Genomic DNA, 18,498 nt, shown 5'->3' with positions numbered 1-18,498 from the left:
TGTTGGCTGGAATTCCTGAGTCCTACCCCTGAATCAGCCCATCTTGCGAGGGAACCTCAGGGAATCTGCGTAACCTGTTGGGATTTGTTCCTTTATTTGAAAACAGAAGGGTTGAATGAAATGACACTTATCCCCTCTTATATGCTTCATAAATTGATTTATTTCTAGAATATGGGGCAGGGCCGGATGGTGTATGTGATCTGAGGAGAACCACGGGCTCAGGGCATTCATAAAGTTTCTCCCAACCAGTGAGGTAAAAGACTGAGGGCTTTGCATTGACCTCTGTCTTATGATTCTGTAAATTTGCATGAGAACATGAGAAGATGCGGGGGGTTAGTGTTTAGGGGTGCTGTGTGTGTGTGGATGTGTGAGGTGTGGGACACAGAGAAATACTGAGGGCACGTGAGCTGCTGAGCCATCAGGAGGGGCCTTGTACTGTGCATTGCACTGCAAGACTCAAACTTTCCCCGTGTTGGCACATACACAGGAACTGCAAAAGGGGCCTGGGGTTAGTCCCTTGCCCCTCTGGGCAACAACTTCGTTTCTGGAGTGAGGGCGGGGGGCTCATTGACCTCCACAGCCCCTCCTGTGCCACAACACTGAGAACCTGAGAAAATGCCTTTACAGTCCTTTCTCCCACCCAGGGAGGTCCTACCTGTGGGCCCATTCCCCCTTGAGTCCTCTGGGTGGTGTGACACATGACCACTCATCTCTCCAGGGCATTGTGGGTGCTGCATCTCTGATTCTAGGTTTTCTAGGTATTAAAGCAGGTCAGTCGGCCTGTGGGCTGTTCTTTGTAGCATTTGGGCTTCCCAGACTCAGAAGCATGGGGGCTAGGCTGGACAGGGTGGGAGGTGGCTTCCTAGTCATTCTCAGAAGAGCAAAAAGGAGAGAGTCATCCCCTGGTGACTCTCCCTGGGTCACTGTGCCCTTCAGGGCTGGCAGTGGGAGGGAGGGAGACTCAGTGTGTGTGTTCTTTGAGGGATGAGTGTATGGTCACATGAGGGGCACCCTGGAATGAATGTGTGGGAACACAGGCAAGAAGGATTCCTTCCATGAGCGGGTCTGTGTGTTGTCTATGGATTTTGTCAGCATGCTCTACCAAAGTGTTTCTGAACTGCAGGGGCCACTTCTGTAAAGAATTGCCTTCTTTATAGTAATGCAATCCATGCTGTCCACAGGTGTAAGTCTGGGGGGAGCTATAACTTGGGAAGGACAGGCAGGTGGGCCTCCAGACCCCACCCTTGTCTCCTGGGGCCCTTTCTCTGAGATCTTCCATGGATGGCTCCCATTCCTTTGTCTATGTGAAGGGGCTGGGCAGTACTATGGCTCTGGTGGGAGTGCCCCTCTACGTTCTGATACCTCTGCCCAGTCAGAAGTGGGATCAGCTGAGATGTTCATGGACACTGAATAAAGCCTCAGGGAGGCAAAGGAAGATACTCATGGGGAGTTTTGTGCTTTTTGGGCCTAGCATGCTCTCTGGGGCTAGCCAGTGCCCGTCCTTCTCTGGTCTTGGTTTGCCCATGTGGTGGGCACCACTTGGGATATACTACACCCAGGCACGGGCCTCTGTTGCCCAACTCTGCTGTCCAGACCCCAGAGAGCAAGTAAGGCTGCCAGAGGGGACCTATCTCTTCTGCTTGTAGTTGATGCTGGATTGCCACCCCTTCAGGGAGGCCAGTCTTGCCCAAAAGAACATGGCCTTTCAAGGCAGATGACATGGATGGAGCTCTTGTGTGTCAGGCACCGTGTTACTTGTTAGGAATTTTCATGCTTGACCTCACGTATTCTTTATGATCCTTTGAGGCAGGCACTGTTACTGTTTCTCTATGCTCAGGGAAGGACACCAAGACCAGAGATTTTAAGTGACTTGCCCAAGAGCACACAGCTAAGAAGGTGAGCAGAAGCCTAAAGTAGCCTGGCTCCAAAGGCTGTGTTTTCACTGTTATTCTTCATCATCACATCCAGATGGGGACCCATGGGCCCTATGCGGGACCCTGTAGACAAGGTCCTGTGATGTGCAGTGTGATGAATCTATTTCGTAGATTTACCTGCAAAGGGCAGCTTGTTTGCTGATGTCTCCACCTTCTCTGCTTTCTCTAGAACTCTTCCAAGGGCAGACAGAGTATGCCTGGGTGGGAGAGTGGCCTGACTGTATCTGCCATTTACTTGTGTGAAGCATCCAGAAACTTTTGTTTTAATATCCAGCTCGCGTTTTTATTATTAAAATGATCTCTACTTGTTTATCCTTTGGAAAACAAACAAAGTGTTTGGTGTGAGCCCAGTCATTGGAATGGGATGTCAATGCAGAGAGACACTGTGGCATGAACAGAGCAGGCAGATGGGCCTGAGCCTCAAAGACCGAGTTAGGTCCCGTGTGGAGACTAGTGCTCGTGGTCAGAGAGTGGTGGTGCTCTGCATGGGTCTGGCTGACTGTTACAGTGAGTTGGTGGTCCAAAGGTAATCTGCATGGCTATCTGCCATGCCGGGGGCATGCCTGGCCCTGTGGGTTCCCATAGGATCTGAGTCTGAGGACCTGAGGAAGTAAGTCCTGTGGCTGTCTTTCTCTGGCACGACACAGGGAATGAGGTTTGCACCATGAGAATTGCTCCCCCAAGGTGTAGCTGCAGTGTGCAGGTCCTGGGGACCTGGTCCTGGTGGGGCTCTGACCCTCTCCTCCAGGGCAGCTCCTGAGGGTCTACCCGGAGAAGGCCCTCAGCAGGGGCAGGGGAGCTGGCCATCCCTGGGTGGGCAGCAGGGTCTGAGATCCTGGACAATCAAAGCTGCCCTTGGAGAAGTGGTCACACAGGCTGTGCACACAGAGGGTCTCAGCCTGCATTTGGAATAACCTGGGGGGCAGTGGGAGGTGAGATCAAGCACCTGCTGTAAGGGGAAGGTGGTTGATGAATGTAAGTGGGTTGAACAGCATCTCTTCAAAAATTCATGTCCACCTAGAACCTAGGATGTGGGCTTATTTGATGTAATGAGTTGAGGCCACGCTGGATTAGGGTGTCCTTATAACAAGGGGAGAACAAAGGTAAGGGCATGCTGGGAAGAAGCCGTGTGAAGACAAGCAGAGGCTGGAGAGATGCAGCTATGAGCCAAGGAACACAGGGACTGCTGGGAGCTGCTGGCAGCCAGAAGAGCCAAGGAAGGCTCCTCCTCTGGCACCTTCAGAGTGAAGCATAGTGCTGACCTTTGACTTTAGACATCCAGCTTCCAGAACTGTGAGGGAATAAGCCATTGGTGATTTGTTCATGCAGTGCTAGGGCACTAATACACTGAGACAGGGTCTCCCACACTTCTCCAGGAAAAGGGTGTGTTGCTGTGGTCACTGTGGTCCCTGGTGGACCCTGGCCAAAGTCATGACAGTTCATGTCCCATGAGAGGCAGGTAGGCTACAGCTGGCTCAAATTAGTAGGTGCTATTCAAGAAAGTCTGGGAAATTCAGCGGGGTGCTTTCTGAGGAAAGGAAGTAGGAGTGAGATGGTGGATGGTGGGACACCTGGCTGGGACAGCACGGGGACTGTATTCACACAAGGGGAAAAGGGGGCACAGTGTGTTCAAGGTCAAACAGCACTGGCTCTGCCCTTGTGACTGTCCTGTACCTTGAGGCCTCTGTCTTGGATTCTGCTGCCACTATCATACCCACCCCCAAGGGCAATGTCAGTTTCACATAGGAGTAGGAGCCCAAATCCTGAGATGACCAGCAGCCTGGGGCTTGTCTGGGTTTACATCCCCGCCCCAGCTCTTCCCAGTTGTGTCTCCAGTCATTTTGTTTCTCCAAGGCTGGGTTTCCTTCTCTGTAAAGTGGGGGATTTTGTGGCACCTGTCTCAGATTTGTGAGGGCAAAAGAAAGTAATGCTTTGAGAGGTACTTAGCGGACATGTAGTAAACATGCTAAATTGTTAACTATTATTATTTAGTATTAGTTTAGTAGGTCTCGCTTGGTGAATGCAAAGGCAAGACTGAAAGGAAGTAATTATAGAAAATATAAATAGCATAAAAATACAGGTTTCCAAGGTTCAGGTTTCAGATCCCAAGTGCTTGGGTTGGCTCAGCACCCTGGTGGCTCTGCCTCTCCCTGGGCTGGGTACCGTACTGGGCTTCTGTGAAGCAGTCTTCTGCTCTGGCTCCTGATCTGAAGGCCTGTCAGCCTCTTCAGTCTCCTGTTGCTTGTAGAAGCAGTCCGTATCCAGGTAGTGGGAACAGGGCTGCTGCAGGTCTTGGTCCTTATCAGAAACTAGATAGGAAGGACCCAGCTCTGAGGTCTCAATTTTGGAGAAACCCATAAATCTCCTTAGGGATGAACTAACTAGTATTAACCCTTCACTCTTCAACTTCTCCAGGCCGGCTGCTCTGCTCTCTTTCAGAGCAGAAGGGGTCAGAAGGGGTGGATTTTGAGAAGGTCTGCTGTATGAAGATGAGCATGAGCAACTCCTGGCCTTGGAGGCTGGTGTCCAGAGCTTGTGTTGGGGCTGTGACTCCATTGCACCTGGCCATTGCAGCCTTGTCGAGACATTGATGTATCCTGTAGGGACTTCTACCAGGAGTGATGCTCTGTGTGATGTCATTACGTATGATGCTGTATTTGAGCCTAGAGGTGGGTCAGGGGACTAAGGAGACTATTTACTGCATCCTTCGAACCCTTGAATGCTTTCTGGGGTATGATTATTTTTTATTTCATTTATGTTCAATTCTGTGCACATGGACCTACTGTTGTCTTGGGGTCCTTCATTAAAATAGCACTTTCACCCTTTGTAGATCCTTTGCCTACAGATCATCAGCTACCTGATCTCAATTTGCCACTCCCAGTTTGCCTCCTAGTTTGGGAAGGCTCTGTTTAAGGCCTTTAATAGCATGGGTATCTACCTGCTGGTTGAAGACCTACTACTACAGAAGAGTGTATCAATTGGGTATTGAAAGAATAGCTCTCTTGTCAGCAAACAACTGGTCTACCTTCCTCATTACCATTTATTGGCATATATCAAAACTCATTGTACCCCATTGCAGTGCAACAATAGATTCTACTCCCTTTTTCCTTTGAACACCAGCATCACCATCAGCAATATCCAGATGAAATACAAGTTGCCTGTAGAGACATCCAGTGGGCCAAGGGACAGCAAGAAGGAACACCATGAAACACCATGCCCTCGTGGAAGACCATCTGTGGGTGGACACCATCAGGATTTCCTGCTAGGACATGTTACCCTTCCTGTGCAGGAAGCTAGACAACTGCTTCTTGGGGCCTGGGGTCACCTGATTGGCTTTGTCCCTGTGGTGTAGTTCTCTTAGGCTGTAGTTCTCTTGTAGCTCTCTTTGTTTTTTAATTTTTTTAATGTCTTTATTATTTTATTTTTGAGAGACAGAGACAGAGAGCAAGCAGTGGAGGGGTGGAGAGAGAGGGAGACACAGAATCTGAAGCAGGCTCTAGGCTCTGAGCTGTCAGCACAGAGCCCGATGCGGGGCTCCCACCCAGGAACCGTGAGATCATGACCTGAGCCAAAGCTGGATGCTTAACCAACTGAGCCACCCAGGCACCCCTCTTGTAGCTCTCCTGCCCACTTGTTTCCTGGTGGGTTTGGGCCGTGGTTTGTGATTTTCCACCCACTGTGCCTCACCATTCTAATGCGATCAGACTGGGGATTAAGTTTCAACATAGAAATTTTATGATGACACCAACACTCAGTCTGTATCAGACCCCTCAGGGGGCTTCCTTCTGCTCAGGCTGGAGCTCAGGTGCTCTACAAAGCCTTCTGTTCATTGCATCCAGACTCTGGGGCATCACTTTACAGTCTGCCCCAAGAACCCACTCATTCATACTCCTTGCTGGATCTACTTCCTGGCCTCCATCCCACATTGACTCTGATGGCCTTCTCTCCCTTCCTGGGTGTGCCATTACTTGTGTCTCACTTTCAACTCAGAATTTTCTTTCCTTTGTACTTTGTACTCCTGTATCCCATCCCCTATCCTGTGAACCTTAGCTTTGGCAGAGCCTTGTAGGATAAGTGTGAGATACTTAGTCTAAAGTGGTGAGGAACTTGCCTGGGACCCAGAGTCTGCTTATTCTAATATAAATTCATTTAAATGCCTGATGAGCTAACAAAGAGTCTTCTTACTCGTCACCTGGCATTACATCTTCATGTAGGAGTCACCACTGTTTTACTGCCACATGAGAGAGTCTGTCTGCACACTTCATCTTCTTTGATGAAGCCAGAGGCTTCTGTTCAAATTCTCATAAGCACTATGGTCTCTATGTTTCATTGCCTGATAGTAGAGGCTTTCAGGGGGCTAGTGACTAGCCTTTTGAGCCCCAGTAGCCATCTGCGTCCTTGAGTGGTTTGCCACGGTCCCTCTGATTTCCTTCCGCCCACTCCCTGTGGGAGGCACTGAGAGAAGCTGACCCACTGCAAGACTGCAGCTCTGTGTGATCAGCGCTGGTGCATGTACTGCCCACACAGGATGGGCATGGCTCCCCCGCTCTCTGATGTCAAAGGGAGACTTGAAGTTATCATTTCCTTTGGAATTGGAAGGTGGGGGAGACCCATGCAAGTCAGGGCATAGCGGAAGGGCATAGCCTGGAGTTGGGGGGACTGAAGACTTCTTAATGGAGGGGTGTGTGGCAGGGCCTTCACGTGGGGGATGTGTGTGGGTGAGTGAAAGAAATGGCCTATGTTCTCTCCTCCCTGGATGCTACATTCTATGTGCTTGACCTTAAGCTGACAGGTTGGAACCCCCTAGTTTATAGATTTTATTTTTTTTAAGCCCTTTTTGTAAAACACTAACCTCAGCGAAGGAGAAAGAAGGAAGAAAAAGAAAAAAAAGCTGAGTTCAGCAGCAGCAGTTTGCTGTATTTTTCATCTTACATCAGCAAGTTGGGACCACAAATAATCTGGTCTTCTATGCTTCAGTGATGCTGCTGCTTAAGACTTCGCTCTCCTCCCAAGGCAGTCTGTTCCTGGGAGCCAGCACCACTCTCCTTCCCCAACCTGCTGGCTCAGGTGGTCCAGACGTGGGTGGCCAGGGCAGGGGATGTGGGTGTGAGGCGGAGCACAGAGGGAGCACTGACCAGCCAGGGGGTAGGTCATTAATTTTGGCATGGTTTCTGGAATCAGCTAAACATTTCCTTTTAACCAGTATTCCCAGCCTCACATTCTTTGTTATTTCAGGAAAAATGTCATTTATACTGGATGTTAACTTGATAAATTGCTCCCGAGCAGCATAGCGTTCTCATTAGTCTATCTAATGAGAAAGACTCTTAGTGGCGACATAGCTGCTCAGATGCTTACCTGATAGGAAAAATATTTGTCTATGTGATCTGCTCTAGAAGGGCTGGAATGGAGGGCAAGAGGGAAGGGAATCAGGGTGCAAGGCTTCCTGTGGGCACCGTGACTCAGAGGATGTGCTCTCCCAGCACTCTCTGAGGGTGGACCCCAACCATACCTGGTCCTTCCTGCTTCCTGGTGGGCACAGGGTGTCGGCTTCTTACCAATGCTGCCACACCAGCTCTCTCCTGTCTCAATTCTGACTGCCTGCCCTGGGAGCTGGTCTGTTGAGTCAGCTGGAGAAGAGAATTTGGGTGCTATAGCACTACCTGTTCCTTTATTATTATTTATTTTTGAATAAGAAAAGAGTAAACATGTTTATAGTGAATTCTGGGGGTACCTGGTCACTCAGTTGGTTGAGCATCTGACTTTGGCTCAGGTCATGATCCCACTGCTTGTGAGTTCAAGCCCCATATCAGGCTCTGTGCTGACAGCTCAGAGCCTGGAGTCTGCTACTGATTCTGTGTCTACCTCTCTCTGCCCCTCCCCAACTCATGCTCTGTCTGTCTCTTTCTCAAAGATAAAATAATAAAACATTTAAAAAAATTTATAGTGAATTCTGTTTTTGCAAAGTGCTTTTGCCTATGTGGTTTCATTCCAAGTACTCTTCTGTGTAGGTATCAGAGCCACTTAGGTACTGAGAGGTGCAGTGGTATTTATAGGATTTATGGCTTATAAGCAGTGGCATTTTGACCCAATACTCTGCCCTGTCACTAATTCCTTTTGCCTTCTGCTTGTTTGAGAATGGACAGTTTACCCAGCCTTTCTCCACAGGGACCCATTGGGTTTTTTCTCCTCCAAGTCCCTAAGGCACTTCTTCATGTTAAGAGTGGTGCTTAAGGATGTGTGTTAATTCTTTCAGGCCACTGGGGCCTCCTTTAGCAGATGGCTATTACCAGAGATAGCGAAGATACTTTCCCAGATTCCTAACAACCACCAGGCAGGATTAGAGGGGGAGGAAGACAGACACACCATAGGGCATTTTGGGGAGCTGAGCTATCTATCTTGGGGCTAAAGTTAATGCAATGTTGATGTATTTTGCTATGCTGCCAGCCAGAAATCTGCTAGTAATTTTATTTTTCAAAGGGAGGTATTAGGAGAGTTCTTGGCTCTCATCCTGCTTTGAGGAAAGTCTTCCAGGCCTCCACAGAGTAGTCCTCATCTATCTATCCATCCACTCACCCACCCATTTATACATCCACCCACCTAACCATCCGTCCATCCTTTCATCCATCCTTCCCTTCCTCCTTCCATGCAGGGGCTGTTGAGTCCCTATTTGGTGTCAGGTATGACTCTGGGCATTGGAGATTCAAACATGAACAAGATAGTTTCTGTTCTGAAAGAACTCCTAGTTTAATGGGAGAAACAGATATGAAAAATATAAATTATGATATGGTTGGTGGTCCAAATTCAGTAATTAGAGTTTGTGAAACACACTCAGGGTTAGGGTAGACGTTCACAGAAATTGTTCCAGAAGAGCTGGCACCTGAACTGGGTCTGGAAGGGTGAACTGGAGGAGGCTTAAGGAGGGCATGGTTGGGGGATGGCATTCCTGCAGAAGGAGCACTGTGGGATAAGCATCCATGAAACATCATGCTTAGGGAATGTGTGCTCTTTGATATTGCTGCAAGAATTGGGGCGGGAGAGAGGAGGAGCATGAGAGATGAAGTGGTAGACATCAGTGGAATCTGGGTATGGGTGGGAATCAGGGTGGTACCGGATGGGCTGAAGGAGCCTGGGGCATCAGTGGGGCTTTGTCACCAGGTCAGAATGGACCCTTCATAAAAGCCAAGGCTGGCATGTGGGGCCCTAGGTGTTAGATGGGAATCTTGGTTACCGTCTCAGAAACTACTAGACCTTTTTTTTTTTTTTTTATGGATGAGGATGCTCACAGAGGGGTAAGTGCTTGCCCAAGATTGTACCCCTTGTAATTTGCAGAGCTGGGGTTGGAAGGTGATTTGGCCTGGGATGCTGCTCTTAGCCACGATGTTATTCTGTGTCTTCTGTTGGTCTGCAGTTTCAGCTAAGTATCCACCTCTGGATTTTTCTAAGTATGTTATGTTTCAGGAAATGTTATTTGATATAAGAACCTATCTGAATTTCTGTAACAATATATCATGGGCGTGGATGGACTGTGAAGGCCGAGAAGCACAATCTGTGGAGGTCCAAGGGAGGGGAAATGCTGAGGAAGATAAAGGTGGGGAGAGATCTGGGTCTTGTGTAGGAGGTTTTCAACATCAGGAAGAGGAAGAATGAAGGACAGAATGGTTAGAACTGAGAACAGAGGAAATAAGCTAATGGGACTTCAGGTGTCAGAGTCTCAGGACTAATTCCTGGGGTTAGGAAGACCATATCAGCGGCTGCCCACTGAGGTCTGAGACCTTGCCTACTCCCTGACCCTGCAGGATTGCCTGCTACTGCCAACTGGTGGGAGGTGGACCTGGAAGAGGGTGTTGGTGGGGAAAGAGAGGGAAGAAACCTAACCTCATACCACCAGCAAGAACCATATCAGCATTCAGAGAAAGTTGAAAGAAATCTTTCAGCTGGCTGGCTACCTAGCTCAAGGCTAACCACACTCTTAACACAATAATAAGTCAATCCTCACTGAATAATTAAATAGAGAGCCTTCATAAGTATTGACTTAATGTGACAGCAAGTCTATAGTGACTTGGGGTTTGCTTATGTAAACACAATCTCTTGTTCAGCTTACTTAGCAGTTCAATGAAATAGAACAGTCCTTCAATTAAAATCAAATGATGCATGTGTTTAATTCTTTTCTCTTCTTACTGGGTAATAATAGGTTTGGAATGCAGGTGAAGATTGGATTGGGGAAAAATGGAGAAAAGGGTATCTGCCCATCTGCTTGTGTTTTCAGAGGACGTGAAAGAACATATCCAATGGTGGTCTCCAGAAGAAGGATATTATCTTGGCTCTTATCTCTGGGCCCTGGGTGGGAGATCCATCCAGACCCTACCAATCGATCCTCTCCCAAAGCAGGCTTAGGTTGGACACCGTGGTTGGTGTATTTGTTTCTTAAAGGTGGCCTGGGTCTAACTGATTGCTTTTGGTCAGTTGCGGGTGCAGCGGCTCCAGCCACAGCACTCTCCAGGCCATTTCTCCCTGGCTCACCTGGAGGGGAGAAGGGGGTTCTATGGGATCTCCAGGCTGGATGGCAGGGAGGGGCCAAGGAGCAAGGTAGCACCCCACTTATTCCCTTGGGTAATTCCAGAGAGAAATAAACTTCCTTTGTTCTGTGGCTTCAGAATGTTGGGAGAAGGGGAGGGGGTGAGATTGCTGGGAAAAGGGATGGAGGGTGAGGGTGAGGGTGTGGGCCGTGTGGTGGAAGGGAAAACCCAGTGGCTTCGGAGCTAAGATTTGAAGCGAAGTCTTTTGGCCTTGCTGCTGATAGTAACTGAGTTAATTAACCTCTCTAAGTCTTCGTTTCCTTATCTGTAAAGCAGAGATAATAATGCTAACTTCAGAGAATTGTTGTCAGAGTAAAATGTGAGGACGTTAGTAGAAGTACTTTGTGTGACACTGTGCAAATGGAGACGGTGCTTGTTAATAGATCAGAGATGTTAGGTACCTTGGCCTGAAGGGAAAGGGCTCGTGCCTTCTAATACCGTGTTCTGTGCTCAGGAGTGGTTAGCGGGGTCTTCTGATCTCAGCAAGAGCGACAGCAAGTGCTGTCGGGGCATCTGCTACAAGCCAGACACTGTCCAAGCACTTACGTATGTTTGCTCATTGGACATCTCATTCAGTCCTTGCCAAGACCATATGAGGTAAATACTATTGTTACGTCCATTTTCCAGGTGAAGAAATGGAGGCCTGGAGAGATTTAATGACCTACTCAAGGTCACACAGCTAGTGAGTAGCTAAGCCAAGGCTCAAACCCAGTGAGTGTGGCATGATGTCGAAAATCGGACCTTTTGGCTGAGTGTGGTGAAATTCACCTTCTGACTGGGGTGAATTTAGGACCTCCTGTGTGAGGAGAGCAAACATTTCTACTTGTGGCATCCTGCCCTGGGGTCGTGGTCATGTCCAGAAGGGTCTGGTGTGCATTTCCCAGCTCGATACCAGGTTCTGTCTCCAGCCTGCTAGCATCTAGGTTTTGGAGCCGCCCCGAAGGGAGGAGCCAGTTCTCTGAGATGGTAGCTTTTTCTCTCTCAGCCTCTTTGTCTTGGGACAGAGGGTCAGTTAAATTTGCTGATGTTCCTGGAACTAATAACACTTTCTCCAAATGAAGGCTTAGAAAAACCATTGTTTATAATAACCCAGGATTCCTGAGCCTTGTTCAATTAAACTTGAAGAAATAATTACAATCTTAAGGCAACTTTATTAAAAGAGAGCATAACGAACAGTGTATTCTATTAGCATCTTTTGAAATTTACTTCTGGATCTCGTTAGGTTATGTACTTACCATTTTTCCCTGTTTGCAACCAGGGTATGAAAACTGTACTGTCTCCTGATTTTTAATCCCTTCATGTGATTTCATGTTTGAATTTTCATATATTGGCACAATCTATGTCCTTCTTGTTTTTAATAGCAGCATTGTTTTCTGTGGCTCATCTGTCTGAGCCATCCCCCTCTAGTTAAGCCTGGGAGAGAATCCAAGGCCAGGTCCATCTTCCTTCATGAATTTTATTAGCATCTGTTTTCCACGTTGCTCTCACTGAGGTACTCCTGCAGCTCTGGCTCTTTCACATGGGCTAGTCAGACCCTTTGTGGGTTTGGTTTTTGATCTGTGTCCTTTTCAGTGTATGCCTTTTTTTGGTTGCTTTGAACTTGGGCAGAGAAGATCATATAAAATCAGAGAGTAAATCTAAATGTTAGTAAAGAATTTTTTTTTTTTTTGTTTTAAGTGACAGAGACCCAACTAGCTTAAGAAAATTAAAAAGGAATTTATTGGCTTCCAGTAAAATTTAGAAAGGGCAAGAGTATATTCCAGGACTCAAATACAAATAGGTCTTTCTCTTTCTCTCCTTGTCTCTTGTTTCTGCCTCTCTGTGGGTTAGCTGCGTGTTTATTCTTCTTGCGACTGTGAAGCTAGAGCTATGGCCCTGATTCATCTGGGCTCATGTCTTTGGTGTCTTATAACCAGAGAGAAAAGAATAGTCTTCCTACTCCATTAGGAAAACCCCAGGGAAACACCCTGTTTGGCCTACCTGGTGTCACTTCCTTATCCCTAAACTAGTCTGTGTGTCCAGGGACAGAACTGTATGGTTGGCCCAGCCCAGATCATGTGTCCACCTTTGGCCTAGGAGGTAGAGTGCCATGGTTGATAGCCTTTATTAGAGCTATCTGGCTGGAGGAAGAAGTTGCTCCCCTCAGCCCACCCCCAGGGGATCTGCTCTTCTGAGCAGGTAGAATAAATGTTCACTGCACACCTGAAGAATTAACAGAAAAGAAAGAAGCCAGGTTGGTCCTTGATTTCATGAAACAAGTGGTGGCAGTCTCCTGGAAGAGCAGGAAAAGACAGAGGATCAGGCTGTCCACAGTGAGCCCTGGTGTCAGAAAAGTAGCCTTGTGGGTGAAATCCATTTTTCCCTTTCTTGGTGTCACATAACATTGAACCCACTTAACCAAGCCCTGCACTGCTGGGGGGAACCTCAGAAAGCTATTCCCGAGGCACTTGGGTCTATTAAAGCCATTTTCTCTGCATTACCATAAATTTCTGTGAGGCCTATCATGAGTAATTTGCACTTCTTGGGAGCCCCTTTTCCCTTCCATAAAATATTCAAGTATCCTGTTCGTTTGCATGAGTGCAGTGCTGGTGGCTGCCTTTGGAATCATCATCAGCAGTGGTGGATCATGACAGCACAGCCAGAGAAAAGACCCTATCCTTGTTAACAGGTACCTGGCCATGGTAGTCTGTCTGTATGGTATATGTGGCCTACCTCTCAGAGTTGCTGTGTTCTTATTGTGGCATATGTCTACTTTGTGGATTTGTTCAGAAAACTCAATGAGGTAACTGCATTCAGTGAGGTAACTGGTACATAATAGGACCTCAGTAAATATTAGCTCCCTTTTTTCCTTCTCCACTTCTAAGACTATCAATAGAAACCCATTGGTTTCCATGGCAGCAGCATAAAAGGTATAATCTGATAAATGGGAACTTTGGGAAGCTGACAAGAACTTCAAACCAAAAAGCCATGCACTGGATGGCTTTGGAATGCTTTGGGATTCTGTGGAGCATTTCACCTTGTATTATTTTAGGGTAGACAGATTTGAGAAAATATGTGTGTTTAGGAAGGTGTTTATAATTTGGATCAAGGGTGGTCTCATTGATAACAGGTGCCTGTACTTTCTCTTGGCTAACACCAAAGCATAAAACTGAGAAGTGTGTATCCAAGTGTAAGTGTATGTCCATGTGGAGATTAGTGTGTGTGTGTGTGTGTGTGTGTGTGTGTGTGTGTGTCCAGACATGAGCACTCTTTGCCATGTAACCAGGAGCCTTCTCAGGCCATGGTGTGAAGCGTTGTTTTCTTCCACAGCGAGGTCATAAAGTGGGATAGTTAAAGGTGAGACCAGGGAGTGGGGTCTGAAGGGCCCCCAGAAGCCCAGCTCTGCAGCCTGTGTAGACTGCCATATCCCCAAACTTTTGCCTGCCTCAGAATTACCCAGAGGGCTTGTTAAAGCACAGATTGTTGGGCGTTGTCCCTAGAATTTCACATTTTGTATGTCTGGGGTGGGCCTGGAGAATTTGCTTTTCTAACAAGTTCCCAGGGAATGCCAGTGCTGTTGCTCTGTAGACCACACTTAGAGAACCTCTAACCTCTAGGGAGTCCACGCCACCTCTCCAGTATGGGTGATTTCTGCTCGTATGGCTGATCTTTGCACATTGAGCCTTGCCTCTTCTTCCCTCTGTAGGAGCACATTTGCCTAATCAAACAGGGTTGCCAGGTCTAACAAATGAAAATTCAGGCTACCCAGTTAAATTTGAATTCCAGATGAACAACAACGAAAAACCACTTAGGGTTCCTATTAGTTATGTTTAGTTTAATATTAGTGTGTCCCGGATACTGCATGGGATATACTTACACTAAAAAATTTATTGTTTATCTGATATTCAAGTTAAATGGACGTCCCATATTTAATCTGGCAACTGTTTAATCAAATTGAGGGTCAAGTGTCTCTCTGTGCCTCTCCTGCTGCTTCCGTGTGATTGAATAGGCTACAGCTGCGAATGAAACCAGCCCAGAGAGAAACCCTGTGTTTTTTGGACACAGCCACCTGCCGACCCTGAGCTCATTTGGCAGTCTTCACTTGGTCTCGCTGGGATGGACTTGGCTTTGTTCATATTGGCTCTTTGCTGGCTCTCTGTGCTTTTCTTTGTCTGTCTATCTCTATTTTTCTCATGGTTTCTTTTATGCCTGCTTTCCTATGGGGGTTCTTAAAGGCAGAAGTTTGCAAAGTGATGGGGATGGGCCAAGAAGAAGTTTCCCTAGCAGTAAGAATGGAGTCCAGAGGTGACCTCAAGGGGTCTGTAGGGAGGAGCAGCATCAGGCAGGGGGAGGGCGCAGAGAGCCCCAGCTGGCTGGCCACTGTGCACTATGAAAAGGATAACATTTGCCTTGGAGAAAGCCTCCCTGGGCTGGGCAGGGAGTGCTCATGTGGCTGCTTCACATAGTGGTTGGAGTCCAATGTGTCGCCAGCTTGAAGGAAATTGATGCCACTTGGTCTTTGATGCTGACAGAGGGAGCTGGATGCTGTGGACGTCAGCCTGTCTTGAAGGGCAGAGAGAATCTGAGCAATCAAAGGCCTTCTGGAGACTTGGATGCAGCATTCTCCTAACTGGCCCCATTTGGCCCTCTCCCTTGCCAAGATTGCTTTGACGCTAAGAATGGAGAGATGGAGGAACAGAAGGCTGAGCTGTGGACCTTCCCTTCACCTGCCCCTCTGCTGGCTGCTGAGTCTGGGCCTACCTCCTCTCCTCCCCATGCTCTGAATGGAGCCAGAAGGCCTGCTTAAAGGAAGTAGGGTGCAATGTTAGAGGGGTCTGGCAAAGGAGCTTTGTGTATGCTCTGAGGGCAGGTGTTCCTCCTCCTGTGTCCACAGAGTGGCATGGAGAGTGATGGTGGGGTAGGGAAGCCATCGTTCACCTGGGACCCAAGGGATGACTCTGGAACCTTGTGGTGAGAGAGAGCACTGCATTGCCTTGTGTGGGAACCAGACCCAAACTGGGAGGTTGAATGGGTATTTTTCTTTCTATCCCAGACCCAGGAAAAACTGTTCCCTATTTGCACTTGCCAGTGCTTGGCAGGCACAGGGCTGTGGACAAGATGTCTGGATATAGAAGGAAGATAAGGTGATGCCTCCTCTGGTGCCCAAGCTGTCTTACATAGCCCCGTGGGGGGAGATAGGCAGGCATGACTCATCCCATTTGATAACTGGGGACACAGCTCAGAGACATGACAGGCCCGCCCAAGGTCACACAGCCGATGAGTGATAGAGCATGGCTGTGGGACAGATATTCTCTCCTCTCCCAGCAGTTGGATCTGCTCTCCTTCAGGGCTCTTTCACTTTCCAGTTCCCTGCTTCCTTTTCTCTCATCTCTTCTCCAGTGGTCTTGTCTATCTTTGTGGACACTCATATTCTCCTTGCTCATGCTTTGCACCTTCTCCAGCCTGTGGGGCTCAGTGACTTTTCGAGAGGCTTCATGGATGGTGGGGCTAGGCAAGATCCTCAAGGTTCCCAGTGCTAATGAGTGGAGAATCAATTTTGCAGAAGGGAAGTGGCCTTATGCTCCGACACGAGGATGAGCTGACCATGACCTCTTATCAAGCTCTGGGCCCTGGCCTGATAGGCACTCTGCCCTGACCCCATTAGCTGGGATTTCCTTTCTGACACTACATTGACATGTGTGCCCTTCCCAGCCTTAGTCTGTCAGTCATGTGGCAGGGGCTCAATACATGTTTGGAGGAAAAATGAAGAAATTGGTGAAATTTACCACTCTAGGAACATAGGTACCAGTTGGAGAGACCAAATAGGCCAGTATCAGTGTCTCTACACAATTAAGTATGAAATTGCCTGGTCCAGACCATGTGTGTAGCTGAAATACAGAGATGGGAGAAATCCACACAGCTGGGGTGGTCAGCAAGGGTTTCATGGGGAATGACTGCAGGTGGGCCCTGCCAGAGGGTGGGGGAGGCGCTAGGAGGCAGTCCAACCCTAGTGTGATCACACAACTTTGGAATGCATTCATATGCTTTGGTTAAGAGATGATTTGAATGCCTCTTGGGTGGGGAGGAGATGGCAACTAGCAGCTTTGCTTGTTGTCTAGTAGCTTCCTTGCCCCATACCCTGCAGGAGCTCAGTTCTGGCTTCATGCTGCCCACCTGCAGCCCAGCCCCCCTTAGTGTTGGGGCCTGACCATGTCCCCTTGTCTCCTTCTGGAGGGAGGCATCTGGCCAAAGCAGTGAAGTCCCTGAAGGGGCTATATGAGTTTCCACCATCACAAAATCCCACAAGCTGAGAGGCTTGAAAGAGAAATGTATTCTCTCACGGTTCTGGAGGCCAGAAGTCCCACATCAGGGTGTCAGCAGGGCCATGTACCCCAAAGGCTTGGAGGAGGAGTCTGCTCTGTGCCTTTCTCTCAGCTGCTGGTCTTGCTTACAGACCTTGGCCTTCCTAGCCTTGTCGGTGTGTTCCTGAGTTTCTGCCTCCATCTTCCCATGTGTTCTCACTGTGTCTGCATTCCTTCTCCCCTTCTTATAAGGACACCAGTCATTGACTGGAGGGCTCACCATAATCCACTGTGACCTCATCTTGGTCATGTCTGCAAAGAGCTCATTCTGACATAAGGTCCCAATCATGGGTACTGGGAGTCAGGATGTGATTCAGCCCACAGTGGGTGCTTAGAGCTTTTGATTTGCTTATCTCCAGGTCCTCTGTACCTATTCAAGTCTGTGTCTCTGGGGAACTGGGGTGCAGGCAGAGGCCACTGTACTCTGTCAGTGTCTTCACGCACATGCAGGGTGTGCAGTGGGACGGACGCTGCTCTTGCTGTTCAAGACTGAGTCTAACTCTGCAAGGGCTGAAGTCTTGGTTAGAAATACTGTTTCTCCCTGTTTTGGTGCTGGGTGGTGAGGAGGTGGAGGGTGTCTTTCTGGGTAGGAAGGAAGGGGAAAACACCTTTAGGCTTCCTGTTTTCAGGGAAGCAGAATTTTGGCTCTGGAAGGACCTTCAGGGGCTCTTGCATGGTAGCAGAGACCTGCCAGAGAGGGCATCTACCGTGTTCACTCTGGGGTGAACTGGCTCCACTGCTCAGGAACTCTGTGATCTTGGGCAACGTATTTAGCGTGTCTGAGTCTCAGCGTCCTCCTTTGTAAAGTGGGATAGTAAAAACAATTGCTGGTCAGATCTCACAGAGTTCAGGCCTCAGTGTTTGTGAGGATTGAATGACAAATGGATTGCTGTGGAAGTATCTTTTCTGAAGTCATTTTTATTGTGGTAAGTTATACATTACATAAAATTCACCATTTTAACCATTTTTGAGTGTTGTTTTCAGTGACATTAAGTATATCCACTGTATTGTGCAACCATCACTACCTCCATCTCTGGAACTTTTTCATCTTCCCAGACTGTGAAAATGTCTTTTACTTAAAGTGCTTTCTATTTCATTTGATAAATCAGAAAACCGAGTCCCTGAGAAGGAAGGACTTGCCTGAGTCACCCAGTGAATTAGGGACACGGCTAAAGTGAGAACCCTAGTCACCTGTCAGTTCGGTGCTCATCACCTTCCGTCTCCCACACCTCTGTGGGCTGCAGGGTCTGGGGACACACAAGGCATTGTTGGGGTTGAATTCCTCTGCAGTTTCCTCTCCCCCAAACCCTACACCCCAGGACAAACCATAATGTGTCCCATGGTGGGATACATACAGCTGCCTGTTTCGAGGGTGTTACTGTCAGGCTGTCATAGTCTCTCTCAACCTCTGGTCTCTCTGCCTGCTCTTTTCTCAGACAGGACAGAGTTCCAGTGGAGGACCAGGGGATCTGAACTTGGGGCAGCCTTTGGATGACTTTGTGAGGTGCCTTATGGTGTGGAGGGGGCTGCAGGGAGTTGAAGGCTATGTTATGGCCCATCCTGTTGCTACCACAGTCTCCTCACTCAGCACGTATTTGTTGAGGTCCTACTGTGTGCCCATCATTGGGACAATACCAGTGAATGAGA

At 48.2% G+C, this 18,498-nt stretch overlaps 1 protein-coding gene across 4 annotated transcripts in view; it reads left to right on the top strand.

The window, feature by feature from the left end:
- The window catches only part of GFRA2 (GDNF family receptor alpha 2), an 82,797-nt gene that overhangs the window by 48,481 nt on the left and 15,818 nt on the right, over positions 1 to 18,498 (top strand). The window lies entirely within an intron of this gene.

The sequence above is a fragment of the Suricata suricatta genome, chromosome 1, assembly GCF_006229205.1.
Source record: "Suricata suricatta isolate VVHF042 chromosome 1, meerkat_22Aug2017_6uvM2_HiC, whole genome shotgun sequence".
Lineage (NCBI taxonomy): Eukaryota > Metazoa > Chordata > Mammalia > Carnivora > Herpestidae > Suricata > Suricata suricatta.
Note: the sequence above shows the minus strand (reverse complement) of the source record. Positions and strands in the feature narration are given on the sequence as shown.